The sequence below is a fragment of the Lissotriton helveticus genome, chromosome 5_1 (assembly GCF_964261635.1).
Source record: "Lissotriton helveticus chromosome 5_1, aLisHel1.1, whole genome shotgun sequence".
Lineage (NCBI taxonomy): Eukaryota > Metazoa > Chordata > Amphibia > Caudata > Salamandridae > Lissotriton > Lissotriton helveticus.
The window spans coordinates 1,325,550,141-1,325,573,200 of NC_136065.1; the positions used below are offsets into that span (position 1 = coordinate 1,325,550,141).

At 43.8% G+C, this 23,060-nt stretch overlaps 1 protein-coding gene across 2 annotated transcripts in view; it reads left to right on the plus strand.

The window, feature by feature from the left end:
- Positions 1 to 4,360: 4,360 nt before the first annotated feature.
- Positions 4,361 to 23,060, plus strand: part of LOC144755356 (receptor-type tyrosine-protein phosphatase V-like) — a 704,907-nt gene continuing 686,207 nt past the window's right edge. For both annotated transcript variants that reach the window (XM_078644168.1, XM_078644167.1), the window contains exon 1: positions 4,361 to 4,837. The gene's annotated coding sequence lies outside the window, so the exon portion shown is untranslated. The remainder of the gene's footprint in view (positions 4,838 to 23,060) is intronic.

A 23,060-nucleotide genomic window follows, 5' to 3' on the forward strand; every position in this document is an offset into this window, starting at 1 on the left:
GTTGTTTGGGGGAAATTAGACTACCTTCAAGAGGGTTTTCGCCAGCTCAATGACGAGGTGTGTTACCAACTAGCATCCCAAGATGAAATAGCAGCATCTTATTTGAAATTCGAAGATATGCTACTCCAATGGTATGAGACTGGAATTTTGGAAAAGGGCGAATTTAATAGTTTGAGTTGTAAATACCCTAAAACTCCTATTCTGTATCTCCTACCTAAACTCCACAAAGATCCCAAAGTACCACCGGGTAGGCTCATTGTTTCATCAATGGGCTCCCAATTGGAGACGACATCAAAGTACATAGACTTTTTTCTAAGACCATTTGTAGTTTCTTTGCCTGCATATTTAAGAGATACCATGCACTTCCTCAATTTGATCAATGATTTAACTTGGGAACCTGATTTTTTGTTAGTTACACTAGATGTAACTAGTTTGTATACATCAATCAAACATGATTTAGGCATTCAAGCCATGAGACCCTTCCTCCAGGCAAGATCAATAACAACATTACTACACATTGAAATGCTAGTAGATATGGCTTCCCATTGTCTAACTAATAACTTTTTTTTCTTCGACGACAAACTGTACAGGCAAACACAGGGCACGGCGATGGGCACCTGCTTCGCCCCCAGCTACGCGAATTTATTCATGGGCTGGTGGGAGGAGCAGGTGTCCAGTAGCCAGGACCACCAGGGAGAACGGGTGATCCTCTGGACTCGCTTCATAGACGATATTTTTCTAATATGGAGAGGCGACGAGCAGAGTGTAAAAACCTACATACCTTCCTTAAATAACAATGAATGGAATATCAAATTGACATCACATATCAGTAAAGAGAAGGTGGTATTCCTTGATGTGGAGGTTGTAGTACAGAATCAGAAATTGGTAACCAAACTCCACAGGAAGACAACAGCAGGAAATAGTCTCTTATTTGCCTCTAGTGCCCACCCGTATAGCCTAATTCAAAGTATCCCCTACGGGGAACTATTAAGAGCCAAAAGGAACAACAGTACAGTTGAAGAATTCGAGAAAGAGAAGACACTGATGTGTGGCAGATTTATGGAGAGAGGGTACAATAAAAAAACTATTGATCAGGCCATTGAAAAAGTAGATAAAGTAGAGAGAGTAGAACTACTAACACCAAAACAAAAAGTGTCAGAGACAAGTGATAATACAGTGAGATTTATCATGCCTTACTCAGGCCAGGCGTACCAAGTACGCAAAATTTTAACACAGAATTGGCCAATTCTAAATACTGATAACTATCTACGCAAATGCTTGAATGACACCCCTCAAATTACATACCGGAGAGGTGATCTCTGAAGGATGAATTAAGCAATAATGCGATTTCATCTTCACAAAGTAAGCTAAGTACAATTTCAGGAGGATTTGAATGCTGCATGAAATGCAAGGCATGTAAGGGAAGTAAAAACTGTGTGACATTGAAAGTACCCAACAGCACTAGAAAATACACTATCAAAGGGCCCTTTGATTGTAATACAGATTATTGCGTTTATTGTCTTATCTGCCCTTGTCGAAAATATTACATCGGGAGTACGATACACAAGCAAAGATAAGAGTGCTCGAGCACAAGAGAGCAATTCGCAATAATAACGAGCAGTATCCGGTTGCCAGACATTTTAAAATTCATCATGGCCAAAATGACAATTTGTTAGCCTATGTGGTGTTAGATTCAGTCAAACAGTCATCAAGAGGTGGGGACAGACTACTTCAGCTAAGGACATTAGAGTCGAGGTATATCATTGACTTCGAGACTCTGCAACCCACAGGTCTGAATTCTAACGAAGAATTAGCAGTACACATAGGTGTCGATTCCGATCCGGTAAAATGCGCTCCGAATCGTCGTACGGGGCATTTTTTCCCCGTACGAATCGTATCCGTAGACGTCCCGTACGTACGATGAAGTACGATCCGTACTAGGAGCCGAACTCCGTACGAGTCGTACAGGACTCCGTACGACTCAAATCTCCGTACGAATCTCACTCGGAACCCGCTGTACGCGACATCGCGGCTAGTTTTTACGACCCAGCAAGTACGATTCGTATTGGGTACGCACCGTACGACCCTTTTCCTACGGGAGCTGAAAACAGTCGTAAACGCACCGTTCGCGCCGAAACAGGTACGGAACGCCCCCCCCGGGTACGGGACGTACCCCCCATGATCGCAGGGTGTACGCGCTGTACCCCTGTGATCAAGCGGGGTACGTTCCGTACACCCAGCGTACATGGGGTACGCGCCGTACCCCATGTACGGTGGGTGTACGGCACGTACCCCATGTACGCTGGGTGTACGGCACGTACCCCACATGATCACAGGGGTACGGCGCGTACCCCTGCGATCATGGGGGTTGCGCGCCGTACAGTGTGTGGGTGATCATGCGCTTTTCCGTACGAATCGACGTGTACCGTACGAATCGCGTCCAGGTCGGCCGATCGGAATCGTCCGGTCGTACGGCGTCCGTACGAGTCGTACGGAAACGGCTCCGGATACGAATCATACGGACGGGGATTTTACCGGATCGGAATCGACCCCATAGTGTGAACTAGAAACACAGGAATGATCTGATGATAAATGCTTCTTTTTTGACGTAATATCTTTTATATTTGTGATATATTTTAAATGTATATTGAGTATTTCAATTCATCACTTTGCACTCTATTCACAATCACGTTTTTTATTTTTGAAACTAGGACGATCAAAATAAGGGGCTCCGTAAAACCAATAAGTCATTTTACCTCTGGAAGGATTGAATAAGCAGTTATTGACCCAGTATTCCAGCTAAGCTTACTAATTGTAAAAGATTTGCCCACTTGGGCGAAACAGCAATGAACTATTTATGAAATACTATCACTGGACATTGAAACATAGGATGAATTATTGCGTGGGTGAATCAATGTAGTGTTCATAAGTATAAAAATGCTCAGTAACTATGTTTGTGTACAGACAGCAATGATGCTTAAGACGAGGTTAACTACATGAAATTATTTTTGCCCACTTGGGCGTAATGGTAAAGTCATATCATGAAATTAATGATAAGAATAGATAAAATGTTTAATGCAAGCATCTTTTCTTTCAAAGTGAGCGTAAAAGATAAAAGCAGTAGATAACTGTTTGAATTGTACGATAAAGACTAGCTCAAAATGTCTGCCATTATCATTTAGGCTGTGGAACCTAGTCCTATTTTCATTTTCATGTTATTGTATGTAAATAGCACCTTCACGATAACAGCTTCACCGTGACCAAGCCGTAACTGGCGAAACGCGTCGGTAGGCAGTTGCCACTTTTGCCTTAATAAACACCTTACAGCATCCAGAAGTATCCGGCGTTGTTTTCTTCCGAAGAGGGCAAACTTTGTGAGTAAATATATATATATATATATATATATATATATACATACACACATATATATCTATATTGAATGGCTTTGTACTTATTAGCGAAATTCTTACAATTTACACTAAAGTTATATGCGTGGTAATGCTTTTGTATGCATGGTTCCTACAGCGATGTAAATTCTGTTTCCCCCTTACAGCTCTCTCTCATTCTGAATCTCTTTGCACAGGGTTATTTTAAGGGCTTTGAGGCCCCAGACAAAGCTTATTTCAGCTGTTTTTGAGTGACCGCAGCTGGGAAAATGTGTTTACCATCATACACCTTGAATTAGCATAAAATTGGTGATAAAAATGTAAAGTTGTTCCGAACCGGGCCTAGCCAAGGCATATTTCAACAGTTTTTTTAGTTATCTCCATTTGATTGTGTTTAGCATTATTGGGCTTAAAGTAAAAGAAAACATGTAATAACCTTAAAAGTGTTTCCGAACTCGTCTTCTAGCTATGTGTTTCCCGGTACCCCGAAATCACGAAACGGGTTTCACTTGTGCCGTTTTTGTTGAAATAGTTCAAGTTCTGATATTTAAGTGGAGCTTTACTGCGAATACTTACAGGGAAATTGTATTGATATATTGAGGAAAGGGGCGGGTGAGCATCTCACAGCTGAAATTAGTCAACTTGGGAGCTCTGGATTTTTTGGTTACTTTGTACCATGAATGAAAATGATAAAATGTTGAAACCACTTATTTATGTCATAATGATGTAACGTATGACATACCACTAAATAGTCTTAGTAAAACGAAAAAAAATGTCCCGATTCGTTTTGAGACAAAAAAAACAGATTAACATTGCAGTGTAAAATCTTGACATTTTATCTGCCAACCCATTGCATTTCGTGGCACAGAGAGTCGTGCGTACAATGGAAACTACATGTCCCAGAATGCAAAGCGACCTTGGGCAAAAAGCCAGGACTCGCGTTCGTCGAGTCCACTTGGCGAGATTCACTGATGGACACCTCTCAGCGATGCACACCATCCACAGATGCATTGATTACGTCGTGTCTGAGGCTTGTTGTTGTAAAGCATTTTGCAAGTCCACGTTGACTGGACTGTGCGTGGCTTTCGCTTTACGAGGAGACGCGGTGAAAGGGATACCCTGCTGCTTCGTTCCAGTTCCTCCACCTGCTGCCAGGTGAGCTCAGTGTCGGGTTCTCTCGGTGTTGGCAGTCAGTCGGGCTACAACCGCTCCCTTGCCGGCCCCTCCCCGAGCCCTGCAGCTACCATGAGAGAAGGCAAGCCGAGGCACCTCTAGCCGCTGCCAGCCGGGACATGATCGGGGCGGCGGCGGCGGAGGGAGAGAAGCAGCAGCAGCGGGCGAGGGCGGCAGGAAGAGCGGCGCGAGGAGCTGCAGTGCGCCTGCTAGGCGCGAGAGCCCAGCAGCGGGGGTCGCATCGCGAGACAGCGGAAACGAGATCAGCAGAAAAACAGGTACCATAATAGAAACGGTCCTTCTCCCTGTCACATTAAGAGCGAAATATGCCGAACGGTCGATCTTCCAACCCGTAGCAAAGGGATGGAGTGAGAGAAGCAGAAGCTGGGGCATACATATTCATGTTTTTTTGCACATGTAGATTTGAAATGTTTATATAGATTAATACTTTGCCGGAGATCCATATTTGCCGTGTCGCAAGTGATGTGATACCTTGGGTCTGACTTACATTTTCGACCAGCAACATTTTGCATGCTGGGGCTTGTAGTTTCAAGAGTAACGTTGTAAAACGGCATTGGAAATTCCACCAAAATGCTGTGGTTAGAATACCTGGACTGGATGATGACGCTGTGAAGAGTATCATTTGGCCACTGCGAACTAAATATCGCATATGTGATATGACTAGGTCATCCAGGCGCACGCCTGTTTGAATGTGTTTTACATATAGTTTTGGTAAGGGCTGGTAGTACCAGAAATCAAATAGAATACTGAATCTGCGAGCATCACTCAGTCTTGTTTTTGGGGATCTCCATTACAGTTTATCTGAATACAACACCGTAAGCGCCAAGGAAACGTGTATAATGGCTTGTGTATCGTGGGCCCATCTTTTTTTATGATAAGCGCCCAAGGGTTGGGCTAGGACTTTTCACTGTTTACTAACTGAACGCACACGAGGCTGCTGTATTTCATTTAGTAGCCTCCTTCATTCAGAAAGGCAAGGTATGAAAGCGAGTTCAACATTTCTAAAGGGGTGTCATCGACGTGCGACTACAATTGAAAGTCATCACTCATTTCTCATATCTGCAGTAAGTATTATGACATTCAAAGATGAACTTTTAGTTGTTGAAAAATCTGCCTTTTTTTAAATGCACCAAACAAATGCAATTGTGGTTTTAAATGCCAATTTGACTCAATCGTGGGGTGAAATCCTCAATACGTGGAAAATATGCATCTGATTTACACGAGTAAAATAAGTGTTTATTTTCACGGGATAATATGTAGTTTATTATTTATAGTGATCAAATATTAAGGAGACCTCTTCAGTGCGCCAATAAAAACAACATTTGATAATAAACCTCTTAGAACTTCATATATTAACAAGCACATATGATATACAATACTAAGATGTTACCTCAGCTATGACTGTAAAGGAGGACTATAAGGTTACAACAACCCTTCTTTTGATGAAGTAACATTATTTCACATTGCCTGAATGCATTTTGTCCCCACCTGTTTATATTAGTGCTTGATGCGGGCTTACAGGGCTCAAGGGTGGCAAGCTTTCGTGTCCATCCTACATTGGCGCCATACAATATTTTATAAATAATTTGCTTGCTTATTGTTCTTGAGTTAGGTTGAGTGGTTTCCTTCCAGAGTGTTGCCCATAGGCCATCATGGTTGTGAGTAAGGGCATACTGTGGGACACCCTTGTCATCTCGGCTTCCCATGGAACTACTCATACAAATTGGTACCCACCACAAACTTGGTGAACTCGGCTCCTATGTACAAGATGCTCGGTTCTTGTTTTTGATCTAATGAAAGGACAGTCTAGCCTGTGACCTTTGGAATTTGCTCTCTTCTGGACTCAATTCACTGCATTTTTGTTTTCAAAGTTTTTTCTACAATTTCTTTTGTAGAGGTCTTTGAAAAATAGAGTTGTGCTTTTATTGTTAAAAGATTTTGTTCATTTCCTTTTAGATCACATATAAAAATAGCTCTGGGCTATCTGAAGGGCTAGAGCTAGGTTTCCAGAATGAGGTGTTATCTTGATGCCAGGTTCGAGCAGCAATGTGGAAAGGCGTAGTCTAATTTCAGGTTGTGTAAGTGATGTCACTGTCTGGGGTGGCATTTTATGAGTGATGTTAATGCATGAGAACTTGTTAAATACTCTGACTAGGAGCTCTGATAATTGCTAAATAGACACTGTTTACATTAAGTGCTGCACAGGCTATGTAGCGCATGTGATATACATTGATCTCATAGGTACCGAACCCCATAAGTGCTACACCGGATAGTTGCTTTCAGTACATGCTGAGCAGACGCTGACATGTTATGGGATTTTGAACTATTACTTATGTCTCAATATACTACAGTCCATTGGCCCAGGTGCATAGCTATGACCCATGCAGGAGGTGCATAGGCACTGGACTCTAGACGTTTAAGGAGCTCCACTGCACCACAAATATTAAACTATGGGGGAGCGAGTCATCAGTCTTAAAATTAGCCGTAGCTCCATACAACTAAGACAACCCAGCACCCAGAAGTCTAACTGGTTTCTTTTGAGAATTTCCAAGCTTACCCTTGACAGCGTGGCACAAGCAGCAAGGACTTGTCAGAGAAAATACATAACAAATACACCAAAATGAGAACATTTGAATAAGAGATATTGAATTTTGAAAAAACATCCGTATATAACAAGGGGGCTCTGGAAAGTTAATGTTATTCTATGGGGAGTGGCAAAACGAGTCTGTAGCACCCTTTGTAGCGAATGCAGTGGAGCGAGGGATGGCAAAGAAGTTAAACTCGCGAGTGAAGTATTTCGAGTTTGCACTTGGTCTTTTTCTTGAAGGTCACATTCTGCCAGTCCGGCAAGGCAGGAAGCAAAGGATAAGATAGGCTCCACAAGGTCAGGCACGCTGCTTCTGCAGCCCCACTAAACCTCAATGCTGCTCAGCACAGAGAGGTACACACGTTCCAATTGTAGCTGCTGTTGGGTACATTTTCCACCCTTTCCCATTCTCTTGGATTGCCATAACATGTAAAACGGATCTTTGGGTCTGAATCTGTCAGCGAGGCAAAGCTGTAGGTTTCCCTTCCACCAGTCAGGACCTAGATCAATGGTATAGTTCCACCGTTTCTTGTTGGTTCATTTTGCAAAGTTGTTCTGGACACTTGTCTTCTTGTGTGTCGTCTATTAATGGCAACGTCCCTCATCATAAAATCAGCCTTTAAAGTATATGATTCAAGAAGAAAAAGAAGCAGTGTTGCTCTCTTCCCCAAGCAAAAAGGACTTTCAAAACCAATCTACTTCTTTTTGTCATTGGGGATGCCTGCAGTACTCAAAGTTGTGAGCGAAGAGAGCAGCATGTTTTTTTTTTTAAGTGTTCAGTGGTCCCTTTTAATCAAGACTTCTTCTATTTGTGAAAGCTCGTGGTTTCAAAGGGAATGTCTTTGGAGTTCAGTTACTAAACAAAAGGCAGACTCTTGTTTATGAAAGGTGGTTTTGGGAAGTGTAAAATCACAAACACACAAAACAAGATGGGAGAAATGCTTGCAAATAGTCTAAGATGCCGGCAATCTCTATGGGTAGGATTCCAGCCCATCATTTTTTGCCCTCTATGCCAATCTAGACACAGGCATGCCTTAGGCAAATCAGTACTGACCCTGCTCCTCATGAAAGCAGTCCACCCGAACTGCCAGGCGGGGCCCCACCACAGGAGGCACAAGCAACACCACACCAGTTTCAGCCTTGTAAAATCTTGTCAGATCTCACCTGCCAGGAGGCTGCAAGACAAGAAAGCTGTCGATGCCTTGTTTGAGAAGGCTGCTTCTCGTCACTGACTATCTATCTTTCACAGATGTCCGTCCGACAGGATAGAGTTTAAGCTCGGAGAGACTATTTATTGTCTCGGGAGAACTTCAGATCTATAGCCCACTTATCCATCATCAGACATCCCCCACATTGAAGGGGTTATGGAAGAAACGAATTACTGGTGCCTCGTGAATAAATAGCCCATCCCAACAGAAGATGCCAACCACCAAGGGAAAAGATTACTTAAAAGGCAGAAATATAACAATCGTATCAAAACTTGTGGCACGTAAAATAAGAATCCGTTTTGAATAAAGTGTATTTATTTATTTATGTTGCTAATTAGTTATGTCACAAGGAATGACCTTGCCTCTTCCTAGCCAAAGATAGAAGACTTAGGCTTTTGACATGGCTTAGACTGGAGTATTTAAAGTAATTGTAAAGTTGCTGCAGCTTCACAAATAGCATTACGGTTAAAGCCCGTGTTGCTAATTTCTGCATGTAAGCAGGGACAGCTAGCTAACACGTTTTAAAATTGAATGACATGCAGATGGACCTTACTGCTAAAAGGTACAACTGTGGCTGAAATATCTAATTTCAAATGGCATACTGTAATATAAGAAATATTTTTGTCTGCAGTTACCGCACTGCTGCGTGGCCTACTGTGTGAATGAATGTTCTTCATCCCACTTGCTAGTATTTTCCCCCTTGTCTTTTTGACAACAGCCTCACTTTTGTCCACATGTTGATTTGATTTTTACAACCCATTTGCAGTTTATGCGCAATTAAAATAGACTAACAGAAAAGTCAATGACGCCAATTAAAAAAATGAACTGGTTACCAAAGTTTAAGTAAAGGTACATGCAGTGATATGCTCACTGACCGGAGAACAGAAACACCAACAATACAACCAAACAAGCATTTGCAATGCAATAGGTCTCGCCATGTGCGAGAGTTTAAGCTCTTGGCATTGTAAATGACAATGCCTTTTATTTATCTGTTTTGATAATTAACAAATAAATAAAAGGCATTGTCATTTACAATGCCAATGGCTCAAACTCTTGTAAATGCGAGTCCTACTGCATTTCAAAGAACTGGCTGCCATTGTCCTGGGCTGCTTGGAAAGTGAAAGGGCGCATGGCGCGCTGAATGTTGCAGAAAAGCATGATGTGCCTGCAGTAGAAGAAACTTATTTAAGAAAATAATGCTTACAGACTAAATAAGACATACCGTGTAACAACGGAAGTAAAAAGGCCAGTCCTCATGGAAGTTTACAAATGAAGATAAGGCGGTACTACGGAGGGACTAACAAGCCTATAAACGAAGCAGAAGCCAGCATTTACGAAGGACAATGACAAAAGGCAATGACAAATATAGGTGGAGAGTAGGTGGGGCTTCACGTCCATATTCACATACAGCTTGCCTTGCAGAGCAGCGCAGGCGCTGACCCGGCTCGACCTAAAAAAGAAGAGAACCATGCAAAAAGGAGGATATTTAGGTAGCTTTTATTATGAAAATGTGGCATGAATGTGTCCATCTTGGACCTTTGTGTATACCTCTATTTTATTTTAACTTCAGTGGATGTGTTATGAACTTGCACAGAAGTGAGCGTGGTGCTGTTTTTTCAAGATATCATGCAGCACTAGCCTGGTAGCGCTGTTATGTCACGCATTGTTAGCTGCCGAGCTCACGTGCTAGGAGCGTTGATCACTGCTCCACGGACAGTGCCATGCAGTGGCGGCTGGTGAACTTTGAAAGAGGTGGGCGTAAATGCTAAATATTCAAGCATGAGCGCATTTGTTCCAAAGGAGATTTAAAGGGGGTTCTTCACAAAAATAGGGTTAATGTAAATGGTCTGTTTTCCAGGACACTTTATTGCACAAATTAATTCAAATGTCTATTTGGATACTGAATGCTCACACACACATGAAGGGGTCTCACAGTATCACAAGTGCAGCAATAACCTAGCACAAGAATCCATTGCCCAGTTCCTGCGTGTAAACTGACACATCGCACATCACAAGAACCTTGCCCACCACCCATCTTCCTGGTCTAGTGACATGCAGAAAAATACTCCACATTCATCAAGGCACAGGGCTGTCACCATGACAAAACCTATGACAGCCCTTCATACACATTGCCCTGCACTGCAATGAGGAGACTTGATTCTTCTACTACAACTTCAAACTTCAGATACCTTTAATATAAAGAGTAACAGCACAGTGTACTTGTACATCATGGCAAAGTGCAACAACCAGATTGCTATTTGCAGCAATTTCTTCTTCGAACTAAATGGGCTTTTTGCCAGGGCAAGATCTATCACCTTGCTTTTCTGTATGATGGCCAGGGATGTAGTGCATGAGTGCCACATATTGTATCACAAGAGTCAATTATTCCATTTCACCTGTATATTTCTCCTCCATCATTCCTTCCCACCTAATGCAATTCCAGCGCTTTGAAGCACCCTCTGAGCTGAATGGGGCTGATCAAACAATATATAATTTCATGAACTTTCAAGATGCTGCCCTTTTTTTAACTTCCACGGCAAAAGACTTTGAAGTGGCAGAGGCGGAAAGACATTTTTTATTTGTATTTTTTCATAGTGCCTACAATAAATACACTGGAAAAATGCCCCTTTTTAGGGCAAACATAAGGACAGACTTTTAATGTTAATGCACTCAAAGACCCAGCAGTGTACATTATCAAAAAGGCACAGAATGTGAAATCTTTTAACAGTGATCTTTGTAATGGAGATAGAAGGGTCCGTCCAGATTAGACTGACAGCCCCTAAAGCGAAGTCACAGAGGAGAGCGACATGCAGCCATGGATATACAGACACTCACAACGTATGAGGCCGACCTGTGGCAGTGGAGTACACTCCCCTAACATTTTATAAGGCCTCTCCGTAATTTACCAACTGAAAAGATGATTTAACTGATGCTCATGACCACAAAGCTTTAAGAATAAGCATGGCAAAGTTAACCGTAATTATTCTGTCCACTGGTTACCAGCGTAATCAATAAAGTTGCAATGATATATGTGCTAATTTCTGGCTGATGCATGTAGTATTTGGAGGCTAGCCAGGCAGTTTTCTACACACTGTGTGCAGTGCACTGTAATAATCTAACCCAGTGCCATGTATGTTCAGGTGTTCTTCTCTCTTCCGGGAATGGGGCTTATCATTAAGTAATTTAAATATCATTCCCCAAAATAAGGATGGGCAACCTTTGCCACAGGACACACAACAGTGTGAGTGGGGACGTCACCGGCTGTTACATGCGCGCTAATCACTCTTCCACTGAGACCAAACCCAAGATAACCCACATTGTCTGCCCTTATTTAAAGCTATCCTTTAACCTCGCCCCTCTTCCAGCGCCGCCTAAAACAAGCAGTTTGTAGTCCTTGATATTTCTGAACCGGCCCAATACTCAGTGCATTTGATCATATTCTGATATTGTTGACACCAAGGGGCAGACAAGGCTGGTAGCACTAATCCTTCATGAGTCACACTGTCCGAGGCTTCACCAGTCCTCTAGCCACCCCTCCCCCACCCAATGGGCGAAGAGAGACCGTACAGCGGCGAAATAAACATTGCGCAACCCCCACCACCTCCAGGAAATTGGACAAGGCCACATAACACAGTCCAAAAGCTACGATGCCAATCTCATAATTCAGTGGTGTCCTATTTATCTGAGGTGAACTCTGATGCAGGAGTAAATCTCCGTTGTTTTATGTGTTAGAACCAAGCAACACATGTACTCTGAGGAGCCATATACATACTCTGAGCTTTATCAACACAGTAAAGTTTTTACAAAAAGACAAATTAAGGCAAGAAATGCTGCGGAGTGAAATGTTTTCAATACACAATTACGGCGCCTTTATCACAGGATGGAAAACGGACAGGGCACTAAAGATTTTGTCTAACCTTTATTAAATTCTGCAGGTTAAGGCACTATCTTGTGTAATCGCTAAATTGATTTCTATGTTGTTGTGGCTAATGTGCATTAAGTGAGGCTTTGTGTTTTTAAAAACATCTTACATTCCACCTGGGTGGGAAGCAGTCGCGGCCAGCATTACGGGCGGGTGGGGGGAATGGGGTCGTCGCGCCCCGAAGGGGATCATGAGGCTGGAGGGGTTTAAGGGAAAAAAATATATACAATATAAGTAAAGTTTAAACTTACGGTCCCGGAGACTCCCCGAATCCCGCCGTCCTATTTTTCAATTCCAGGCCAGGTCACATCATCAGGAAGGCGGCAGGATGGTCCCGGAGACTCCCCGACTCCCGCCGTCCTGTTTTTCAATTCCAGGCCAGGTCACGTCATCAGGAAGGCGGCAGGCAGCCTCCCTCCCCTCCACCACAGCGCAGCGCTGTGATTGGTCCTGCCGCTGCCTCACCAGCCTCATTTTCTCTCTGTATGCTGCAGCATACAGAGAGAACAGGGAGAGTGGGCGGTGTTTCTCGAGGGCAGGGGGGAGTGGCTTGCCCACTGTTGTTAATAATGACTGTTTGGGCGGCCTCAGGCTGCCCAAACAGTCAATATGTAGAACAGTGGGCAAGCCACTGCCCCCTGCCCTCGAGACACACCGCCCACCCCCAACCAGGAACTTCTGCTTTCTCGCCGTGCGAGAAGGCAGAAACAAATGGTAGGTATTACGGTAATAACTACCATTTGTTTCTGCCTTCTCCCACGGGGAGAAAGCAGGGGGCGGCGCCCAAACGCCCTCATAGAGGAGCCGCCACTGGTGTCATGATTTCAATGTGCGCGTGCACACAGATGTAGAAGGGAGCTTTGTCATCTGTTTCAAGTAGTGCCTCTGTTGGCTGTGCATGGCCTGCTTCAGAGAGTGCAGCCCGAAAAACATATATAATGAAGGAGCTTCCAATTTGTCAAGAAATATCTCTGCAGCATCACTGAACCATTTCTTAAAAAATGAAAACACACACCACCCTTGCACATCTTTATCGAGCTCCCCTGTCTGCAACAGCACATGCTCAGTAAACAGTGCCGTTTTTGAAGCAGATATGCATTATTTTGTTCTAAATGTGTGTGAATTTAGAAATTACAGGTTACAGAGGATGTGGCCCTATGGCCAGAGCTGCCGACCTTGGAGCTGGGGAACCAAGTTCAAGCCTCGGCGTTGGCTCAGAATCCTGTGATTCTGTGCCTACCAAAAATGAATGTGTCCCTGTGTAAAGTAACTGGTGCTCATGTCAAGCGCTCCAATACCTTCGGTTTGAGTTCGGGCAATATAAATCTGCACAAATAAAAATATATATTTCAGTGTGTGAATGCATATAGAATCCAAAGGTGCAGATCATTAAGTTCAGCATTCAAACATTGCATCTAGAAATGCAACAATAATATTTAACTTTCTACCTGCTGATAAAGCAAAACCGTTGAATATTTTTTCTGGCAGAGGCATTACGCTGGAACCAATCTATTTTGCAGTGGACTGAGCTGTGTCATACCAAATAAACTTCATAACATGGGTTGATCTTTACTTTAAAACCAAAAAGCTCACTTATTTGTTATTCACATTATAGAAGTCAATATGAGGGATGTGCGAAATTCATATGTTTTGCTTTTGCATATGCTTTTGCATAATTACACGAACGTTCAGCTATATTTTAGCACAAAAAGTGTCCTTGAGTACATTTTTAGAGGGAGGACACATTTATGAAAAGCACTGCAAACAGCAGCCCCTTGCGTTAGGTGTTCCTCTGCATTTTCTGTAAATATGCACTGCACATGGTATGTGCTTGGCAAACTTGTACCACAAATTGCTCAAAAGTATGTGAAGTGGCGTAATTTCATAAATTCCCCCAAAAAACACAAATTACACTGACATAGTTTGTATTTCACAAAGTCCTCAAAGTAATAAGTGTATAATATTCAACTATGAAAACCACAGTTAAATTGCAGTCATTGTTATGAATTCAAACTGAAAAACCACTGAAATTCATTAGGATTAGGACCACAAATGTAATTCACACCGCAGTTATGCAAACCATAACTCACACACCAAATGCAATCCTCAAGACTTCACCCTTAATGAAACAGATGCAGTTACAAATGTTCTAAATCATTTTACAGGTGAGATTACATATCTCTTTACCCATACCACTTTGTCAGATACAGATTTGAATATACTGTTATTTATTGGTTTAGTTGTATCTTGTTGTTTAATTGCATTTTGCTCTTGGCTGTTGTAATTTTTTGATATAAATATTATGAGATCATCAGTGCTGCATCTGGTATTGTGTATATGGAGTTGTGTCTGAAGTGTGAGATGTGGATTGTGGTCCTAAACATAACTTGGGAATTTAAGTTGTTTTTCGATTTTAATTCATAACCATGACTACGCTTTGTGTTTTTTACACTATGGGCAGTGGCTATCTCTATCCCAGGTTAGGCCAGAAGCTCATGTTGCTGCGCTTGGCCAACCCCACTGCTAAATCTACAGCTGAGTTCAGTGCGGATTGGCCATAGGGCATGGCATCTGGCGGGGCCATGCACCCAGCCCTCTGTAGGGGGCCAATCCCCACTGTTTACAAACTACAACCATGCACAGCAGGAGTTGGGCAACAGACCTGACCTCTTGCAATGGGTGTTAGCTGTAGGGCCAGATCTCCTGCAGTAGGGGTTAAGCACAGAGACTTCCCTCATCGCTGCCACAGATGACATCAAGTCCCTGCTGGACAATGGAGAAAAGACGGCCCTCATCCTCCTGGGCCTGTCAGCCACCTTTGACACGGTTTGCCACCACACACTACAAACACGCCTCCACAATGCCGGGATCCAAGAGAAGGCCCTGGACTGGACCACCTCCTTCTCTCTTGCAGAACATAGAGCGTCCGCCTTCCCCCCCTTCCGCTCTGAAGCCACGAGATCATCTGCGGCGAACCCCAGGGCTCATCCCTCAGCCCAACTCTGTTTAACATCTACATGGCACCACTCGCCCATGTCGCCCGTTGGCATGACCTCAACATCATCTCCTACGCCGATGACACCTAGCTGATCATCTCCCTCACCAAGAACCCCCACACCGCCAAAACCAACCTTCACGAAGGAATGAAGGCCGTTGCTGAATGGATGAGGAACAGCAGACTGAAGCTGAACTCGAACAAGACAGAGGTCCTCATCCTCGGATCCACCCCTTCGACCTGGGAAGACTCCTGGTGGCCGACCGCACTGGGAACTGCCCCAACACCCACCGACCACGCATGCAACATTGGGGTCATCCTCGACTCCACCCCCTCCATGACTAAACAGGTCAACGCCGTCTCCTCCTCCTGCTTCAACACTCTCCTCATGCTCCACAGGATCTACAAGTGGATCCCCACTGAAAGGAGAAGAACGGTCACCCAGGCCCTCGTCAGCAGCAGGTTGGACTACGGAAACGCCCTCTACGCAGGAGCCTCGGCCAAACTCGTGAGACTGCTCCAACGCATCCAGAACGCCTCTGCACGCCTGATCCTCGACTTCCCTCGCCGCAGCCTCATCACACCCCACCGGAGAGACCTGCACTGGCTCCCGCTCAACAAGATGATAACCTTCAAGCTCCTCATCCACGCACACAAGGCACTCCACAACACTAGACCAACGTACCTCAACAGACGACTCAGCTTCTACACCCCCACCCGCCAGCTCCGCTCCTCTGACCTCGCCACAGTCCTTCGCTTCCGAAGAGCGACCTCTGGCAGCAGATCATTCTCCCACTTCGCCGCCAAGACCTGAAACACCCTCCCCATCCACCTACGGCAGACCCAAGACCTGCTGACCTTCAGAAAACTCCTCAAGACCTAGATTTTCGAGCAGTAGCAGCATTCCCCACCCCAGCGCCTTGAGACCCTCTCGGGTGAGTAGTGCGCTTTACAAATGATATGATTGATCCACTATTTTTAACCATATTTCAGGGTCCACTGTAGGATTCATGAATTATGGACACTCCCTGGCCCTGGTTGAGCTATTACTTTCGCCACTTTCTTGGGAATGAATGTATGTGGTTATAGGCCTCTTTGCACTCAAGCATGAAATATTTTCATCACACATTGGAAAGAGTTTTGTTAGTAGGAGGATCACTTTGTGTACTACAAGTCCTCTCCTAAAAAAACATTTCTCCCTTCCAGAGTAAATTTCTTAGTTCCTGAACTAGTATAATGTTTATTGGTTAGAAAACCAATTAAATGCACCAGAAATGGGGCTACACCATGTTGTGAAATTGAACTATGTTATATCCACTTACAACAAGAACAAGGGATCTCCTGGATTATATTGAATCATCTTCAATTGTAAAGTAATCCTACAGTAAAGTATCTGTTGCGTTTATGGAACTTTAATTAGAAAAGAGCTAATTCCGAAGAGATGTCTTGCTAGTCAGTGGCAACACTTGTATTGCAGACGCTAGAACAATGTTGCCGCTAAAAAACGTAGCTGGTTCAGGGTTCTACAGGTTTTCAAACGGCGAGCCCGAGTACAAGTGTAGTAATTTGAAAATAACAAAGTCAATGTTTTCGGTTTCTCATTTGCATAAGACAAGTAGTAAATTTTGTCAATAGCAATTTTGTTGTTTCATTTAAAGCTCTGTTATATTATATGCTGGCAAAAAGGGACGGATGTAACGGAGTCCTTGTTGAAGGAGTTCGACTCGGGGAAGACTTTCTACAGTGTAAATATATTTCCTTGCTTTAAAATATCATGTGGTCTACTAGATGTATATTGATGAGTCAAATAAATTGCACAATTTTTCACACTATAGCCATGTTCCAAGTTCTCACTTTATGAGCTGTTGGTCTCGGTATACTTATTATATGGTGCTAATAGAATTGCATCTAATGCCAACCTGCTGTCATACTTGGTGGAATCTTGGCAATTAGGACCAAAGTGGATATTACTAAGTAATCCAAGCTGATGCTCTTGTGAGATGGCCGATTCCCTCTGATATTCGTTCTCTAGGGTCCAAGTGATTTCATAAGCTTGTGTCAAGGTGGAATGACAAACGGGTATAGGTTTCGGGATTTTCAGTGCTTTATTTGGGCTTCGACGTAATTTTAAGACTGTTTTATGTTTCTCTAACTAGCTCCCTTTATCCCGGTGTTGGCTTGATCATTCCCCATGTTGGTTCGGAGATCATTTTTATTATTTTCTAGACCTTTGTGGGTAGCTTGTATAGCGATAGTGATGGGGTTTCCCACAAGTCCTGAAATTTCATCTCTTCGTATCACTGAGGAGGGAATTACGGCTATCTCCTTAGATACTACAAGTACATCATATGTGTAGCTTCGCAATTTCTCTTTATAAAAAGGCTTTGACAAAGGGGATTCTCCATCTTTTCTATTTGAGTTGTATCATTGACCCGCAATTAAGGTTTAGCTTCTGGGTTAATTTGTGAAGTGCGGTTAAATCTGTTTTCTTACACAGTGAATCAGTGTCTTGCAGATGTTTGGAAAATATAATAGAGTTTGCAGGCTAACTTGGTGTTTTCGAAACATTGCTGTCACTATTCTTTGAAAAGTTGCAAATTCCTATTTCGTGATTTAATTTTTTCCTATGTATATATTTATTTTTATTTATTTAATAGTGGGAATGAATTTCTATTTGTCTCTAACCTTGCTTTCCAAGATGGATAGGTCTTCAGCCGCAGATGGATTGTCAGTCAATGGCCTTAAGTCATTTAATTGTTCCTCTCCTGCTATCGGCAGCTTTGAAATGTCATTGAGTGATCTTGTTTCAGTCACTGTTTCCAATTCTGTGTCTTGTTTTTTTTGTCTCAGTATGGATGAGTGCTACTACAGTGGTTTTGTTCATTTGTTCTGTTACTTATTTGTGTAGATTTGATTTTTGAACTGAAGGCTTGTAATCGATGTTTTCTTTCCCAAATCTACAACAAGAGACTGTGGAATTGTTGGCGTTTTAGAAAACCTTTCAAGTAAGGGGGCACATGTGCATGAATTCATGGTATTGCCAATTTCGTTTTGAGCCCAGTTGATCAGGAAATTTAGTTTGTTCTTTTTTTTATCAATTGGACAATTTTGTCCAAAACGATAGTTTGATTTTTCTGAATGAGCGTTTGTTTAGATGCAACCAAAATTGTAACATTTAGAGCGCTCAACATTTCAAACCAGTTTGTCAATTCCTCTGCTTTGCTTAGTTGCTGCTTTAGTCTCCCAATAAGAACTGGAAAACACGCCAGTATATGGTCATTGTCCACGCAGCTGATGTCCTAGCGAGGTTGCTTGTAGATCCTCATCAGAAATCATGTTGGCTTGCATAGTATTGTTTGTTCATGCGTCCCATTCCTTATAAAGTAGACTTGAAGAAGAGTTGCCGTTATTTCATGTGCACCTCTTAACTTGCAGTCCGCAATACTGTGCCTATTTTAAATTGCAGGTCACCTTGGATTTTTACTTCTGATGGGTCCAGCTTAGTAACCGTGAGGATAGTTCTTTTAATACTCACGAAGCGTGTACGAAGAAGTATGTTTGCAGTTGCACTTTTCTATTCGCATTTGGATTTGGCCCCTTTATGTTGAATAGTCGCATTGGTTTATGTCGTTTGGCCCCCTTAAATGGTTTTGTAGTACGTTTAGGCCAAAGGAATTGTGAAATGATCTGCTTATTAACTGTTCTATTGAGACATGAGGCGATAACTTTCATAAAATCACTTTATGATATTCAATAAGGATCATGGTAAGGCAGCATATTGGGACCCTTTCAGTGTGGACGAGGCACGGTTATCTTTCTCTGGGATAACCGATCTGCCCTAGCTTTTGGTAGAATTCTGATGTTTCAGCCTTTATCTAGAGCACAAGGTTAACTATACTTAGTTTGAATTTAACGTAGGGTCAATGTAGGTTCTCTGTGTCTAATTTGTAAAATAATAAGTATTGTGGGCCAAACGTTTGCCCAGATGCTGCCGCAGGCACTGAGAAGGTTGCAGTACTGAATTCCGTGGCTGCGAAGTCTTGATTTGCCCCCCAGCACTTTAATCCCTCACGAGACACCCACTGCACCTCAAAGTCACTCCTGAATCTTCTTTTTTTTTGTTCATGCTTCTCTCTTTCTCACTGCTTTTGTATTTTTCTCTTTTTTTTCCTTTTTAATGTTTTTCTTGCTCTGTGTCCAAATCTGATGAGTAAAAATCAGAGCAGATGCCTAAAAATAAGTGCCGGTGGGGTCCCACTTGCATCCACAGGCTTGAATTAAGCACTGTAGGTTCCTTAGAGGGAATGTCACTTTTCTTTTTTGCGAGCTTAAGCTGCACCAGCGCCGTGCCTCTCTCATACAGGGCCCTGGCTTCGTTCCCACACCCCTCCCATCACACTGGTTATCATGGTGTCAACCCACACCGCTGTTCAACTCGGCAAAAGAAGGGGAACCGAAAGCTGCAGCAGCGGCCCGTGCAGGTAGGAGAAGTGGGGCACGATGGAGGGGGAGAAATAGGGGGGGGGGGGGGATTTCGACCGTTGATGTCAGAAAATTAATTATTTATTAAATGTTCCCTTCATCCGTCAATATCTCCCCCCCCACCCCCCATCGGGCCCCACTGCCCCACCACTCTTACCTGCATGGGCCACGGCTGGAAAGCTGTTGTGGCTATTGCAACTGAGATGGGAAGGGGGGGGGGGTGTATGTGAAGCAGCAGGGGTCCAGTGTACAAAGTCTCCCCTAGAGATAGGGCGCAAGCCACCTCCGCAGGGAGCCCCCATATGCCGCAGATCCAAGTAGCTAGCGCTTCAGCTGATGGAGATTCCTGGGGCTACACAGTGTTACAAGGTGCTGCAAGGTACTACCGGCTGCGCTGAATCGCTTGGGCCACTGAAAGTTTCGGGGCTCTCAGAACACACCGAGCTTGACCCCCGACAGCCTCTCCTTTCCTCTAGGGGTGGCTCCTTTCTCCTCCTCGCGCTCGTGCATTTCCTACGTTTGCGTTCAGTATTTTTAGGCTAGATTTTGAGGTCAGCCACTTAGTAAATTTCTTTACCATACTGAATGTTAGGCTCGACTAGCTACAGTTTGAAAAATAAAGAAATGTGGAACTGAAAAGGTTTCTGACTGGAAAGCCTCAGGCACACTAAAGGCTTTTGTCCTGGCAATTACTCTTCCCTTCACGCATCCCATTGTAATAGGGTAATTTTATTCAGGAAAGTGAAGCAAACCACTTTATTTCCTTATGTTCCCGAACACCCTGCAGTCAACCGTGTCTCTTAGGCTAGGCAGGCGATGTACTTTCGAATATCAACCAAACTCGCTTTACGTCCCTGTTACTAGTAGTAACAGAAATCCGATAAATATTATCTGCTACATTTGCTCCGGATCTTCAATCAGGGCCACCTGTGCTTTTGTCTTGAAGTCTGACCTGGCTGCATTCCTAGCTGTTTTTCTTGTTAAGCTCTTATTGATCTGTTTTTCGTCTACCTAACCAGTTTCAGTCCAAGGTCTACACTGCTGCTCGGCCTTTTTCTTAAAAACTCCCTAGAGGTATAATTTCAATTATTACATAGACATTCTCGAACACTGCGTTTCTTCATCTTTAAACTGCACAGATGAGTCGTGCACGCTAAATTTCAATGACTGAGACATCCTCTTCGCATGGAAGCTTGAAGCACCAGTGATGCCTACGCTTGGCCTCTTTGTGGCTTCTCTCTATGTGATATCTGAAGCGGCCACTTGCTCCATAGTGACTGCATGTGCCCTTCTGGAGCACTTTCTCGTCAGCACTGGCCAGGAGCTCCTGGGGTAGGGGTAGGGGGAGGAGGAAGGCCCGGAGCCGAGTTCTTGCTGGATGCTGAGAACATTGTGCCAAGAGCTGGGAATCCAGCATCAGTCCCACTTGCTTTTTGCACTGAATTGCTATTGACGAGGAAGAGGTCTACCTGGCCAGGAGTATCTTCTCGCGCCTGATCAAAAGCATTCTGTTTGTCTGACTCTGCCACCAAGTCATGAGTCACTCTGCCACTGTAGGTCTGTGGGCCTACAGTGTGCCACTGAAACCAGATACTCTCTTTTTTATTTGTTTTCATCAGTTTCATTTTATTTTATGCAGTTTCGACGTGGTACTCTTAGGATGATTTAGTTTTGCATCAATATTTGTATATCTATCTGTTCACCTGTATTTTTCCTTTCATTTCTTCTTCCCAATGCTGATAGAAACCAAGGCCTGCTGAGTCTCCGCTCAGCACTCCTGTCCCCAAACACTGTCCCACCATCTCCTGTAGTAGAAAAGAGGAGAGTCTGAGAGGCTTCTTGGTAGCTCTGGCCCATTGATGGAATTAGCAGCCTGGTCACCATCCTTCAGACCTATTCACACAGTGGCAGCTCGTAAAGAAAGTGATTTTCTGCCTAACAGCCCTCTGCCCGGGTGGTATTGTAAAACCCAGAGACGAGGAGTGGAATGTAGAGTGCTGGGGTTGAATTGAATCTAGCTGCTCAGGGTGGCACCAGTGTGGAGGAAAGTGCAATATGAAAGGTGATTACCAACACATTGAGGATGAAACCTAGCTGTGAGTGCCCACTACTTGTATTCACAGTAGAGAAGTAAGCTAAGATTAGAGGCCGTCCTGGGCAATATTAGAAGGCCGGTGAATGACAGAATAAACCAAGAGCACCAGGTCTGCATTCATTATATTATTTCAATATCTGGTCCTGTTTGCCTCTGAGAAGTCATTACTTACCACAGCCTCCTTACAATCACAATTTACTCTCAACAGTGCTATTAACAGTTCAACTCCCATTTTCTCATGCACTATTGAGCCTCATACCATGGGATCCATCTCCAATAATAAAAACCTTCAGGGAAGCCTTCATCCTTGGTTTCTCCACACTCTGTTAATTCAAGCATCATAGCAAAATATATCCTCAGTAAGATTACCGGCTCTTGATCTAACTAATATTTTTGTAACGGACCGTGTTTCGCATTAGCATGAAGCTACCACCTCCCCAAGGTGTGCCAACGTCTACTGTATCCAAGAGTACCACTAATTTCATTTCATTTTGGACATTTGTAAAGCGCCTGGAAGTACGCCCACCGGCGTGTCCCCGCGCTGTGATAAGTGAGAGCTAACAATCCGCCCACCCTCCCAGTCATCTACCTGCTAAATAAAAAAGTCTTAAGTTTTTTTCTAAAAATGGATTCAGACGGTTCTAAACGTAGACATAAGGGCAGAGCATTCCACTGCTTGGCCGCCAGGTATCTGAAAGATCTACCTCCCATGCGCGCTTTCCTTACTCTAGGCACCGTCAGACCCGTGCAAGAGGAAGGCAGGTTGCGTGTGGGCTCGTACCCAGTCACCAAATTTCTGAGCAGAGCAGGAGCCTTACCATTCAGAATACGGTGGCATGTGGAAAGAGATTTAAATTCCACCCTACTGGCAACTGGGAGCCAGTGGAGAGCGTGGAGCGCTAGTTTGGAGGGAGACCTCCTGGGGAGCCTCAGTACTAAGCGGGCTGCCGCGTTCTGCAGCACCTGGAGGCGTTTGGTTACTTTCCTCGTGGCACCCAAATATAACAAATTGCCGTAATCGAGGCGGGATGTCACTAAGGCATGCACCAACGTTCTGCGAGCTGCAAGCGGGAGAAGATCTAACACCTTTTTCAAAGTCTTCAGAACACCGAAACATACCCCAGCCACACGACCGGCCTGTGTGTCAAAGGTCAGGCCAGTGTCCAACCAGACCCCTAGATTTCTTGCCTC